Raw genomic sequence first — 13,638 nt, forward strand, 5'->3', positions numbered from 1 at the left:
CCAGAAGTACGCATGTCAATTTAGGGGAATGATTCCCACATGCGTCCAGCACCTGTAATAAACATACCAGCTTTACAACTTTCACAAAAGTTTTGGAGTTTTGATTATATCCGTAAAACATTCTGGCGACCCAGATGGGACCGTCTCTGTCCCTGCAGGGGCAGAAGGGATAGACGGACCTCCAAGGCGCAGCCCGGGATTTTCCCGGAAGAGCTCCGCTTGTCTCAGCTTGCCTCCTGCGGAGACAGACAAGGACCTGCTGGTGTGCGGTAGATACGGCAGGTATTCAGGGGCCCCGGGGGAAAAACAAAGATAGAACAGTTGAATAAGTCACTCAGAGACGTCTGAGTGCTTGGCCTGTGCTTGCAAGCGATAGAGCAGCTGGACTAGAGACGGGGTTCACTGACTCATAGAGCGGACCGCTAGCAACTCTGGGAGTGGGTCAAATGAACCTGTGTGTGTATGTGTGGTGTCCAGACACTGTATCATTGTATGGTTAATGCATTGTGTGATTAATGTTAATGTGTTTGTAAGCATGAGAGTGTGTAGCATATGAAAGAGAGATCGAACAAGTGAGTTCACCCATGGCACAGGAAGGTGAGTTCTACCTGTGTTTAAAGCAGCCAAGTGAAGCCTGAGGCGCCAGCTGAGGCAGGCTGAGGGGGCAGAGAGTTTCCTGCAAAGAAGTGGAACAAGTAGAAAAACGTCAGTGAAGATATTTATTGTGTTTAAATGTAGTGATTTTTCTACATTTAGCACATTTTAACCGTGACGATGAGCTCAGGAAGTTCCTTTCCCCTGGTAGTTTAGATTTGATCTCTAGAATTTTACTGTGTGCTCTTATTTTGACTGTGTACAGAGAAAGCTGACGTGAGTAAATGCTGAATTATTGTGAAATAAACAGGGCCAGGACACTTTTTCTCCTTTTTAATGCCTTTATTAAAAGTGATCAGCTCAGGATTGGGCAGCTCGGCAGGGCTGCAGTCTCCCGTCATCTCTCCCAGGGCGACTCAGAGGAGGAGGATATGCGCAGCTTTGTCTGCTAGGGGCAGAGCTGAGGATCAAGTCCTCGTGGGAGCCTTTAGGGTGTGGTGATCCCATCCGATGTTACTTTTCCCGGCCCCATCCCGCCCGGTCTCGGCGTCGGGACGACTCTCATGGTCAGGGCGAGAGGGACTCCGAAGGTGTTCCGCATCTCTGCAGGCTCAGCACTCGGCTCCTCATGTCCAGACATCATTCCAATCTCTCAACTCTTAGGTGGCTCGTTGTTTTTGGGGTTCTTCCTGCACGTTTGGAGCAGGGGTCCTACACAGCATGCTGGTCCTTAGCATTATTTTCCATATCCCTCCTTTCCAAAGTCTTTTCTCCTCACTGTTCGGGAGGTACCGCACCCTTTACTGTCTGAGAGAAGAGCTATTAACTCGCCCCAGCCAGGGCTTTTACCAATACAAAAACAACTATTAACAACAAAGACCCGTAATTACCATAACACAGGCAGCAGCCCAGCAGTAGTGGTAACCTTTTTCTCACAGAAAAAAATCAACTGAATTTTTGTTCATAACAACTGTGGGTTCAGAGCTCCCTCTGACCTACTAGTGTAGCTCTTGGGGAAAAAAAAAAAAAAAACAAAAAAACAAAAAAAAAACAAAGCAAAGAGAAGGCAAATCAAACATTTGGTTCAGCATGCAGCATAAGATAGCAACGTATGAAGTCAGAAAAAGATTATCATGCTAAAATGCAAAGCAAATACAATTTGCAAAATGAATACATATGATTTGTTAAAAGCTCCTCCTAAAGTAAAGGAGGAAAGATAAAAAAGACCTCCCCAAAAAAGAAGAGGGCTCAGGCTTCAAAGGTATACCCATTCGCACCCATCCCCCTCCTGGCAGTCCAATTTCATCCAGAACTAAGAGGTAACAGACCCCTCTGCGAGAGGCAGTGAGACCAGAAGAAAAGAAAAGGGTAGAGTTTTAGCTGATACAGGAGCCATTTATTCAGTTTTAAATAAAGGTTTGGTACCTGGAGCGAATGTTTATGTTGTAGTGTGAGGAACAACTGGCCCGTCTGAGAAGTCATATTTTTGCAAACCTTTAAATTAATGTGTGTACTTAGAAGCTTTTGTATATGCCCAATTCGCTAAACATTCTCAAATGAGGAGGTTACTCTGGAGGCAAACAATATAAAAAACAATGTAAAGATGTTAGGCTTAACATTAACAGCCATTGAAATTAAGAAAGATATTAGTAAAGAGATATTAGAATAAGTAAATGAGTATTTCCAGAAGTATAGGCCTCTGCGGTACCAAGGAAAGGGAAAAATGCCCCCAAGAGTAATCGAGCTTAAAGAAAGAACACAACCAGTGAAAATTAAATAGTACCCTCTCAAAAAGAAGATAGAGAAGAAATCAGCCCAATAGTTGATAGTACTGAGTTGAAGGCTGTCAATAAAATAGCAGAGAATTTATACCCCGTAGTAGCAAATCCATATACTTTACAAACTTTTTTAAAACCTGAGCTAACCTAGTTTACTGTTTTAGACCTGAGAGATGCCTTCTTTTGCCTCCCTATCCATGAAGCCAGCCAGAAAACTTTTGCATTCAAATAGGAAAGCCCTAGAAGCAGTGCAAAACACAGTTCACATGGTCCATGTGCCTGAAGCTTCAAAAATTCCCAAACTCCGATTAGAGAACAACTTGCAAAGATCCAGAGTCCTAAGAAGCTGCACACGAGGAAGGGGTGGCTGTTGCAGTACGAAAAATGATCTTCTAGTAGCCACTCAGACAAAAGAAGCATGTGTGACGTAGACAGTAAGCCTTTCAAATTTCCTAAGACTCCAAAGATACAGAGTATCAAAGATAAAAGGCACAGGTAGTGAAACAGGAATTAATCTACCTGAAGTACAAAGTGAGTGCTAGGCAACAGACTTTCAAGCAAGCTCGCAAAGAAGCCATATGCCAAACCTTGAAACCCCAGACAACAAAAGAACTCTAAACCTTCTCAAGCATGGCAAGGTAGAGCAAGCTGTGGGTTTATAATTATAGACTGTGACGGTGTTCACAGGGGTTTTCAGGTGAGGGAAGAGAGGAAACAGTTGACTGCATGTTCAGAATGCTTGATTTATTATTTTATGATATATATTAAAACTATACTAAAAAGAATAGAAAGAAAGTTTCATCTCAGAAGGCTAGTGTCATGGTTTGAGCCTGGCACAGAGCCAGTGCCCCCATGAAAATGCCCTCACCCTGGTGTCTGCTGTGAGATGTGACCAGGAATAAGCAAAGCAGGCTCCTGCTTAAACATAAAGAAAACTTTATTACCTAAACTACAGGAAAATAGGGAAAAACTATAAGGAAAAGGAAAAAATTGAAAACCTTACAAAAAAACCACTTTCCTCCTCCCCACTACCTGAATTTCCCAATCCGATACATTCTCCCAAATCACCAACTGCCCAGCCTGGCACCACACTTTAGTATACTCAAACTTCAGTCCATGAAGAGGAGAGGAGTCCTTCTTGTTCCATAGGCTTCCCCTGGAAACACGCTGAAACCTCTGTGCTTCCAATGTCACTCGGCACCGCCCGGAAAGTCCTTTTGCCGCTTGTGACATCTTCCTTCCATGCCCAGTGCTCTCACCACCGTGCATGGACCAGAGCTGCTTTTAGGGTTGTCTTTTAAGGATGCCTTGTCTCACTCCAAAAAGGCACAGTCTCTGCTTTGGGACATCTGTCCCCCCCATATTTTTCCAACCCCCTGGGGCCGAGGGGTCCCCACGATGAACCCTCCTGGTTCTGAGGCACTGCCTCCCCCTAAGTGCAGTCTCTGTGTCACAGGAACAAACTGAGTCCATGGCCACAAGAAAAGTCCAGCCAAAAGGCCACTCCAAGCATCTCTCTCTTCACTCAGCCAGTCTTCTCTACGTCCTTCGGGCCAGGTCCTTGTTTCATCTTATCTCTTATCTCCCTTCTTAGTCAGCTCTGAGGAGGATCAGCATTCTTGCAAAGCCCCAATCATGAAAGAAAGGGGTTAAAAATTTCAGTCTCTGCCTTTCTCAGAACGACGATACTCCCACACGCGCTGCTGCTGCGGCCGGCCGGGCTGCACCCTTCTCCCCCCTTTCTCCTCCTGGGCCGGCTGCTATCACATTCCGTCTCGCCGACTCTCCCTCTCTCTCCCTCCTGGGGGGGGGAAATGTCTGCCCGATGCCTCCTGGGGCTGCTCCTCCCCCCTTCCATCCTTGAGGGCCTTCTAACCCCCATCTCTGTCCAGGCCCCGGGCCTACCGCATGGCTGCTCCTCCCACGCCCAGCAGCAGCGGCTGGACAGGGGAGGGAGATCTGACCTCTGCTCCTCGACGTCCCAAGAGAGCCTCCCAGGGCCAGAGCTCTGCTTTTTAACCCCTGTGTATTCTCGGAGGTGTGTCCAAACTGCACTGGTCACACAAGGTGCCAATATCAAACTCTGAGCATCCATTGGTTTGACCACAGCATCCCAGAATTCCCACTTCTTCCTGGTCAAACCACCACAGCTAGCTAAGCTAAGAATAGAACGGAATGAATAATAAAGGTTTGTGTCTCGGACAGAGAGTCCAAGCTAACTGGGCTGTGGTTGGCCATTAATTGTAAACATCCAATGAAATAAACAGGGCCAGGACACTTTTTCTCCTTTTTAATGCCTTTATTAAAAGTGATCAGCTCAGGATTGGGCGGCTCGGCAGGGCTGCAGTCCCCGTCGTGTCTCCCAGGGCGACTCAGAGGAGGAGGACATGTGCAGCTCTGTCCACCAGGGGCAGAGCCGGGGGATCCAGTCCTCGTGGGAGCCTTTAGGGCGTGATGTCCCTGTCAGATGTTACTTTCTCAGCGCGGTCCCCCTCAGTCTCGGCGCTGGGGACGACTCCCATGGTCAGGGCGAGAGGGACTCCGCATCTCTGCAGGCTCAGCACTTGGCTCCTCACGTCTGGACATCACTTTAGTCTCTCAACTCTTAGGTGGCTCATTGTTTTTAGGGTTTTCTCGTTGCATTTTGGGGTCGGGGTCCCAAAAGCATGCTGGTCTTGGAGTCACTTTGCATAACCCCCCCCACCCTCTCAGGTGTCTTCAGTATGGTAGGAACTTTAGCCTCGGGGAAGGGCCATCACTCCACCCCAGCCAAGGCTTTTACTAATACAAAAGAGGAGATAAGCTCCAACTACCCGTGATTACAATAACAAAGCACTCAGAACCCTGGCAGAAACAGAGATCTGGCTGCATCCCTGTAACTCTTTCTCACAAAAAAAATATTAACCGAATTTTTGTTCACAACAGTCCCCCCTCTTTTTCTTTGAACGTGCTTAAATTCTTAAGCTTGCATCAACTCACAATTTTTGTTTTGAATCTACTATAAATCTCTTGTGCACTTTGGTAATCATGGTTACTTAACCTTGTTACTCTTCTTGGTTTCTTCAGGTTGGTCGGCACAGCAAATACTGTTTTACTAAAACAGATAAATAAGCATAGTAAAAAGAGCAATCCTCCAAGTCTACACACAGTGAGAAAAACCACCTTTTCCCATACATCTTTTCTGAAAATCTCCAAGTTCTCCCACCCACTGGGATCAAGTGTAGGAGTTTGATCTTGATTATTTACACATGCTAATCTTTTTATTTCGTTTGAAATGTCCCTAATAATTGAATTCTTTATTTTTAATACTGCCTGGAGCCGGATGACTTTGTTCAACACAGATATTGGGACCCGAACTTGGCTTTTACAATTTTGGATTTTCTCAATTTCTATTTCACTTTGCCTGTTTTGTTTAATTTCTCCCAAATCATTATATATAGGAACTCCCAAACTTGATCCAGTTTCTTTGGGTAATAAGAAAATTGGTTTTATCACTCTAGCAATGCAGTTGCCAGATGAGATAAAACCTAGGGGTTTAGAGCTCCCCTGAAGTGTGTTCCAAAAGGGGTTTATCTCTTTTCCAGTACACTCATATAAATACTTGTAACAAACAATTTTTCTTACCATTTTCACCATTTCTTTACTTTTTACTAGATCTGCTGAGCTTGTTTCAGCAGCATCACATTCAAAGCACAACCAGGCATCCACTATAGGGCACTCTCCTAGGAGTGGCTGCCTAAAAGTGGCAGTATTCTGGGCTATCCAATACACTCTCTTATTTTTCTCATAAAGGACCAAGTGGGAGGGGTTAACACAATCAGGGTTAGAACTGATGTGGACTCTCGACAAGGAGCTCACTTCCTCCTCATAGCGGGGTTGGTAGCACTCACTGCACAGCTCAGCTGGGCTTCCTAGAGCAACACCAGCAGTTAGAGGTATCATTACTACCCTTCCCAAGAGTCCGGTATGGGTCATCTTGCACAGCCCGCCCACCCGGCCTTGCCTCTTGGGGAATTTTTTTACTGAGAAGAAGCTTCTAAGCTCTTTAGAGTCCCTTCTACCCGCTTCTCTGGTTAAGCCTCTCTTGGTCTGTTCCCTACAAATTTTAGTTTCCCCCCCACCAGAGGAGTGTTCTGTAGAGGATTAACCTGGAGTCTTTAGAAATATATTGGGGAACTTAACCAGAATTACTTATTTACAGCCTTAAACTTTTTACCAACATAGTTTACACAAAACAGTCTTGAAACATTTTGAGCAATATTAGAACTCTGAATACCGATTTTTCCCATACAGTTCAGTCTTTGTGACTCTTCCTCCTGAGAGTCAACTTTAAATCACAGTATACTCAGGTGAATTAACGTGTGATGTGGATGAATCCTTATCCAGTGTCCGGAGGTGAGTGGTGTGGACTCTGGCCCAATGCCAGAGGGAAAAAACTGGGAGTCTGGCCCAATGCCAGAATGCCAAAGGGAAAAAAACCTGATGTTGAATCCTGGTCCAATGCCAGGGGGAGAATGGGGTGCAGTCCAGTCCAATGCCAGAATGTCAGAGGGAAAAAAACTGGTGTTGAATCCTGGTCCAATGCCAGGGGGTGAGAGTGATGTGAGTCCAACCGTCTTAGTAATGAAGAATACCTGAAACGGGCTTTCAAACACAGGTATTAATGGTCTGCTATTTAATGATTTTATCAAAACTCAGCTTCTCTGTTTAATGTTATCAGTAATTTCTCCTTTTCCATAGCTTGTATGTTTCTCTCATCAACTTCTACATACTCTGTATTTTGCAAGGAGTTGTATTTCTCAGCTAACTTAACTCCCAAAGCACTTTTATTCTCCTATTTTTCTGTGTATTTAATTCAATGGTTTTCTGTTCTGTTTTTCAAGATCTTATTTATTTATCTCTTGCTTCTGTTTCTTACTTTTCTTTAGAGCTTAAATACTTCTTTCAACCCCTTACACTTAATTTTTTTCACACTATTCTTCTACACAATACACTTCCCTCTAAGGAGATGTGGTAAAACTTGTAATGCACAATCTACATTACCTCTATTCTAATTCGTTTATATTCACTCTCTCATTTCTCATTCACTTTCACACATTCCTTCACACCCTCAAGACACAAACTGGATCATTATTCCTAGATAATCACAGGTCCCTGTAGCCCCCCCTTCACCCTGGGGCTTGGCCCACAGGTCTCTGAGCCTCTTGGAAGGGCCCTGACTCTGGTTGCCTCTGGTGCACATTCACCTGTGAGGCTGCCTGCGTGTCACTCACGCCTACGGCTCCCTCACACATCTGGGGAGCACTAGTCTGGTTTGCAGGTCACACAAACACACTTCCACTGTCCCCTTCCCACCTGCCCGGGAAGTTGAGGCAGACTTTGCTTGTGACTCACTCTCGCACACACAACAAGACAACAATAAGGTACCTTTTACTTTCACACCACTTATTACAAGTTTAGTTCTACTGGGCAGTTTTGGTGCTATTGGATATCCATTCTGCTTAGCTGGTTTTTCTGTCTAACTTCAGATGTTACTTTGTTGAGACAGGACTTATCTGCTCCTGTATCAACCAAAAATTCTAATTCTTCATTTAGGGGTCCCACCTCAAAGTTTACTAAGGGCTCTTCTAGATGTTGCATCAGGTCCCCTAAAGTGTAAAGCCCCTGACCGTCTACTCGTCACCTCTAAGGATCTTCCCTAAATTATCTTGTTCCCTGGCTATTGCCACATCGAGACTGAGCTTTCTACAAAACCTCCTGACGTGTCCTGGCTCTCCACAGTAATAGCAATGTGGTTCTCTCAAAGGGACTTGAGGTGTCTCTATCCCTCTTGCACCTGACAGTACAAGAGGCCTATCCGTGCCTCCTCCTGGTGGTGGACCCGCCCACCCTGCACTTTCTCTAGCTACAGCAACTATGATCTTAGCCTTGGCCTTTGCTTTATCTTCCTCCCTCCTTAAATACACCTTCAATGCCTCTCTTAATAACTCATTTATGTCCTTCACTTGCCACTCTTCCATCTTTTCCAGTTTCCTCCTTATATCAGGCCAAGATTTGGTAACAAATTGGACTTTTAGTAGCATTTGACCTTCTGGGGTGTCTGGGTCTATTCTAGTGTACAACTGGAAGTTCCGCCTTAGGCGATTAAGCCAGGCAGCAGGAGCTTCATCTTTCTCCTGCGTGCCCTCAAATGCCAATTGGGTGTTAGTTCCTTTGGGAACTGACTCTTTGATCCCCCGTATTATCAAAGACCTATATTCCATCATGGCCTTCCTCCCCTCCTCCTGGTTAGGGTTCCAGCTGGGATCTGTTAGTGGCAATTTCTGTTCACCTGATGGCACCTGGGGTCCTGGACGGTTATCTTTCTCCCAAATTCTTATGCTAGCCACCCTAATCATCTGGACCTCTTCTGGGGAAAACAATATACTCAGGATGGAATTCATCTCCCCCCAAGTGTAGATATTTGGACCTAGAAATTGATCCACTTGGTTGGCTATGCCCACTGGGTCCTCAACTAAATGTCCCAACTCTTTCTTGAATCCTCTCACCTCAGAAGCAGTTAGGGGAGCATTCACAAAGCCAACACCTCCCGCTATTCCTCCCATAGGAACCTCTCTGAGGGGAAAGAGTCTCTCTGCCTTGGAGGTCTTGGATCTGGTGCTACAGTACGGCCCATCTTCAGATGCCAAACTACTTTGAGGGATATCTGGGTTACCTTGAACTTTCTGCCCATCAGCAGGTGTATTTGCTGATGGCTGTTTACTAGTCGAGGAGGCATTTGTGTCCCAACTAGAAGGAGGTAAAGGGACCGCCATAGGAGGGGGAGAAGAGCCTGAGTGGATATTAAGTGCAGCTGGAGAAGGGGTGGAGAATGCAGCAGGTGGAGTAGGCACTTGTGGTGGTGCAGAAGGAACTGGAGGGGATACTGGGTTTATCATAGCGGAAGCTGAAGAGGTAGAAGGAGGAGTTTGAACAGGTGGTAGTGAGATGGCAGCTGGGGGAAGAACCGGACCTGCCATTTGAGGTGCTTGAAGAAGAGGATTATAAGGTGTGAGGGGCAGAAGGAGGCAAATAATCCAGGGGGTCCCATCTTTTACTAGTCCTATCATCCCCTCCTTCATTCCCCTCTTTCTTCCTCTGTACCTTACAAATTCGCACCCCTTCATCCCCAACAGCGCTCTTTAACCAGCAAGCTACATACAATAATTGCTCAGGATCAGTATCTCCTGGAGCTGTCAGATAATTATTTAATAGTTGGCACATCCACTTATCCTTTGTCCCACACCAAGGCCATCCTCCTTGCACCTCTAATTCTGGCCACACTTCCATACAATAATGGATCATTTTCACTTTATCTAATCCCTCCGTGGCCTCTATAGAATCCCATTTTACTAACAGTTCTCCTAAGGGACTATTGGGAGGTATATCCCTCAGTCTCTTGCCGGTCTTTCTACTATTACACCCTCCCATTTTACAGGTCTCAACAGTAAAACGTCCCAAAGGTGCTTTTACTGACTGGTAATTTCAAGAAGAACCTTCTTTGAGGAGCTTCAGCCTCCTCCACTGAACTTCAAATTTCTGCCTGATGCTCAGGACTTTATACTGAAACAACTGCCCGATCTCTTGATTGCCCAACTTTTCCCCACGTCAGGTCTTACATCTATCGGGACTTGAACACACGAAGCCTCGGCCTAAGAATCCGGGTCGTGCCTGACTCCCTCAGTCAGGAAAAACAACTGCCTGATTTTTAGTTTGCCTAACCCGCCAATTTTTAGGCTTCACCGTATCAGGACTTAAACGCAAACCACAGCCTCCTTCGCTGGGGTTTGTGCCTGACTGCTGTGTCAGGACTTACTTTTGCCTGCAGGGCTTTTGAGCTACCCGAATCCTTCTCGGGACTGACAAAATCTTACGCGAATCCTTCTCAAGACTTACAAATGCTACCCGAATCCTTCTCGGGACTGACAAATCTGCCTGACTTGCCTCTGTCAGGACCTATTTTGGGTGCGTGCCACTCATACAAATATTCCCTCCGCACGCCTGGAGGGGGGAGGCCCTTTAATTCCCCTTGGGAGACGTCTCAGTCACACTAATTTCACTCGTTTCCCCCTGTTTCCGGCCAGCCCCTTCGCAGGAGTCCGGAACCGTGGTACTGAGGGGTCCGCTCTCACTTCGAAGGTCCGGCTACTGGCCTTCGTCTCATTCACACACACATGCGCACGTCTCCCAGTCCCGCCACCGGCTTTCTCACCAATCCGGTGCTCCGGTGCTCCTCTGTGTCGCTGGTCCTGAGCCGATCCCTCTGGTCCTGGTAGCCAGCTGTCCTGAAGTCCAAGATGGCCAGTCTTGAGTCTTCTTGCGGCGTGGCTATTCCGGACGAGCGCCCCCAGCTGAAATAAATAGGGCCAGGAGACTTCTTCTCCTTTTTAATGCCTTTATTAAAAGTGATCAGCTCAGGATTGGGCAGCTCGGCAGGGCTGCAGTCCCCGTCGTGTCTCCCAGGGCGACTCAGAGGAGGAGGACATGTGCAGCTCTGTCCACCAGGGGCAGAGCCGGGGGATCCAGTCCTCGTGGGAGCCTTTAGGGCGTGATGTCCCTGTCAGATGTTACTTTCTCAGCGCGGTCCCCCTCAGTCTCGGCGCTGGGGACGACTCCCATGGTCAGGGCGAGAGGGACTCCGCATCTCTGCAGGCTCAGCACTTGGCTCCTCACGTCCGGACATCACTTTAGTCTCTCGACTCTTAGGTGGCTCATTGTTTTTAGGGTTTTCTCGTTGCATTTTGGGGTCGGGGTCCCAAAAGCATGCTGGTCCTGGAGTCACTTTGCATAACCCCCCCCACTCTCTCAGGTGTCTTCAGTATGGTAGGAACTTTAGCCTCGGGGAAGGGCCATCATTCCACCCCAGCCAGGGCTTTTACTAATACAAAAGAGGAGATAAGCTCCAACGACCCGTGATTACAATAACAAAGCACTCAGAACCCTGGCAGGGACAGAGATCTGGCTGCCTTTTTGTAACCTTTTCTCCCAAAAAAAATATTAACCGAATTTTTGTTCATAACATCCAAGATGTGCCGATCACAGATGCATCTGTTGCATTCCACAGCAGCAGATAACCATTGTTTACATTTTGTTCCTGGAGCCACTCAGCTTCTCAGGAAGAAAAATCCTAAGGAAAGGATTTTCATAAAAAGATGTCTGCGACATGTCACCTTTTTTGATTTTGTTAAAATAAAAAGTGTTTGCAATTTTCTCTGCTGGGCTCATGTAGAGGAAAGAACAAACACTTGACAGGTTATCTATTGCCAATCAAAACCTCAATCAAGTGCTCCTGTGGAATGAACAGGTAAATTCTTCACATGTAGAACATAAAATTCTATCATATCTCTAAAACAATCTTACAATATAAGAAAATGCAAAAACAATGCAAAGAAATTTCAAGTCCAAACAGCTGAGTTTCAGGAAAATCCATGGACTGAAGATGTTCCTCTTATACATCTCTCAAAGTCCCTTTTGGTCCTTAAAAAGGCTTGCAGAATCCTGAAATAAGAAATTGCTAAAGAAATACCCATCAATAGTTATCAAAAAATCCATTGACAGTCATCAAACAATTTGAAATTGACAAGAATGTCTTGCCACAGCCCTTTATTGAACAACTTGGGCTGAAGCTAATTTTTGGCTCTTCAATGCTTCTGAGCTGCTACTAGCTCTTTCAACTCTTTCTATTTAAAATTAGGGTTTTTTTGGAAAGAGCAGCAACAGAGAGGCCTGAGAGGCCCTGGGCAACCCAGGCCCTCTTGGAAGGATCAGGAATCCCAGACCTGCCCCACAAAATGGTGGCCCAGGACCTGACGGGGGAAACAAAATGCCCAAACCCAACAGGAGGCTGGGCGGTGGCCCTGGCCCAGGGAACTGAGCCAAACAGCTCAGGCCCAGCCCACCAGGTGGGCTTTCTTCTCACAAACCTGCACCCTGCTGCCAGTGCAATGGCAGCACAAGTGACCAAACGCTTCCTCCCCCCCAAACCACCGACGCATGCCGGCATTGGGGGAATAGAAGCTGTCCCGGGAATCTCCATCTCGGGTCTGGGAATGTTTTTTCTTCACAGAAGCAAGCGATGATCTCTTCCCGCTGCTTCCTCTGCAATGCAAATGCAAAAGGTGTTCCTCCCATCTGCCTCCCGGTCTGGGGACCAAAGGCAGAACTCCCGGGAGCCACCTCCCCTTCCCTGCTGAGGTGCGCGAGGGATGGCAGGAATTTCTGGAACCCCCAAGGGGGAACCCCCGACCAAACACCCCCCAACCCACCAAAAACACTGAGTTTGAAAGCAGGCAGCCGGGCTGCGCCCGCGCTCAGCTGTTGGGCCATGCCTCCTCCACGGAAGGAGAGGCCGACGTCCCCTCCCCCTGTCCCAGCTCCCCTCGCAAGGGCAGCCCTGGGACAGCCCGAAAAACTTGGGGGGAGAAGTCACGCTCGTTGCAGGAAGTGCCGCTGGGGGCGGCGGGACCGCGGGCGGCTCTGAGGGTCCCGCAGGCTCAGCGCCGTTGTCAGCGTCATCCCGAACCGGGATCGGTTCGGCGGAAGGCGGCGAGGCCGCTGGGGGCGCGGGTGGGGGGGGCGAGGCTGGAGGGAGTGCATCCCCCGCTGGCCCAGAAGCAGCGGCCGCGTCGACTCCAGGTCTCGAAATCTGCAGTGTATGCGCAGACTGCAAAAGCGGCGGAGCCGGCACAGAAGGTGGTGGGACAGCCGGGGGGGTTTGGCACTGCCTGCCGGTCGCTGTCGTTGCTGAGTGCGTTGCCTAGCAACACAGGCAAAGCCGCGGGGAGCGGTGCTTCTGAGGTCGGCTGCGCAGGTGCAAAAATCAGCGGAGCCGCAGGCGGGGCTTCCCGGGGAGGCAGCCGCGGGGAGGGTTGGGGTAGCCCTGCGGGCCCGGAAGGCAGGGCCCCATGGAGCAGCGCCACCCACGGCGCTGAGCATGGCGGGGTCCACGGGGCTGTCCGGGGTGGTGCCCGCGTCACTGGCCATGGCAGTGCCGCCAACTCCCATCCCCCCTGAGAGAAACAATGGGGCGAAAAAGCGGCTCTGTCTGAGCATGCTCCAAAAACGCAGGAGAAAAAAAACCTTCATCTGTGGTCAAAACTTTGCCCCCCCCCCCCCCCCCCGCGAGTCGTGGGGGGGAAACCAGCAGGTCCTGCAGGGGGTCTTCTCCTGCTGGGCCCGGCAACTGGGAAGAGTGTTTTGAATGACGGATAAATCCGAGGGTATCCAA

The 13,638-nt window shown here is 48.1% G+C and overlaps 1 long non-coding RNA gene across 1 annotated transcript; it reads right to left on the minus strand.

Annotated features, from left to right (window-relative positions):
• Positions 1-3,291: 3,291 nt before the first annotated feature.
• LOC141726872 (uncharacterized) lies at positions 3,292-13,448 on the minus strand. The gene is made up of 2 exons (XR_012577829.1): positions 12,677-13,448; positions 3,292-12,509 (listed from the first exon to the last, which is right to left on the minus strand). It is a non-coding gene; the product is annotated as an uncharacterized LOC141726872 (long non-coding RNA).
• Between the last annotated feature and the right edge of the window lie 190 nt (positions 13,449-13,638).

Source organism: Zonotrichia albicollis, chromosome W (genome assembly GCF_047830755.1).
Source record: "Zonotrichia albicollis isolate bZonAlb1 chromosome W, bZonAlb1.hap1, whole genome shotgun sequence".
Lineage (NCBI taxonomy): Eukaryota > Metazoa > Chordata > Aves > Passeriformes > Passerellidae > Zonotrichia > Zonotrichia albicollis.